Raw genomic sequence first — 955 nt, 5'->3', positions numbered from 1 at the left:
GGACACTCAGGGTCAGGGGAAAATCCAATATATATCTGGTGATATCTCGGGTGCTATTACAGATAGCGCAATAAATCAAAGTGCATCGTCTGTAGGAGGCCCTGGCGCATGAATCTGTGCAGCGGGAACGACCTCGGGCCACCAGGGGCCGAGAAAACCACAGTCTCATGGGGACGGACTCTCAGGGTCAGGGGAAAATCCAATATATATCTGGTGATATCTCGGGTGCTATTAGAGATAGCGCAATAAACCAAAGTGAATTATCTGCAGGAGGCCCTGGCGCATGCATCTGTGCAGCGGGAACGACCTCGGACCACCAGGGGCCGAGAAAACCACCGTCTCATGGGGCTGGACACTCAGAGTGAGGGAAATATCCAATATATATCTGGTGATATCTCGGGTGCTATTACAGATAGCGCAATAAACCAAAGTGCATTGTCTGTAGGAGGCCCTGGCGCATGAACCTGTGCAGCGGGAACGACCTCGGACCACCAGGGGCCGAGAAAACGACCGTCTCATGGGGCCGGACGCTCAGGGTCAGTGAAAAATCCAATATATATCTGGTGATATCTCGGGTGCTATTACAGATAGCGCAATAAATCAAAGGGCATTGTCTGTAGGAGGCCCTGGCGCATGAACCTGTGCAGCGGCAACGACCTCGGACCACCAGGGGCCGAGAAAACCACAGTCTCATGGGGCCGCACACTCAGGGTCAGGGGAAAATCCAATATAGATCTGGTGATATCTCGGGTGCTATTACAGATAGCGCAATAAATCAAAGTGCATTGTCTGTAGGAGGCCCTGGCGGATGAATCTGTGCAGCGGGAACGACCTCGGACCACCAGGGGCCGAGAAAACCACAGTCTCATGGGGCCGGACACTCAGGGTCAGGGGAAAATCCAATATATATCTGGTGATATCTCGGGTGCTATTACAGATAGCGCAATAAATCAAA

Source organism: Nomia melanderi, unplaced genomic scaffold (genome assembly GCF_051020985.1).
Source record: "Nomia melanderi isolate GNS246 unplaced genomic scaffold, iyNomMela1 scaffold0014, whole genome shotgun sequence".
Lineage (NCBI taxonomy): Eukaryota > Metazoa > Arthropoda > Insecta > Hymenoptera > Halictidae > Nomia > Nomia melanderi.
This window is presented reverse-complemented; position numbering follows the sequence as displayed.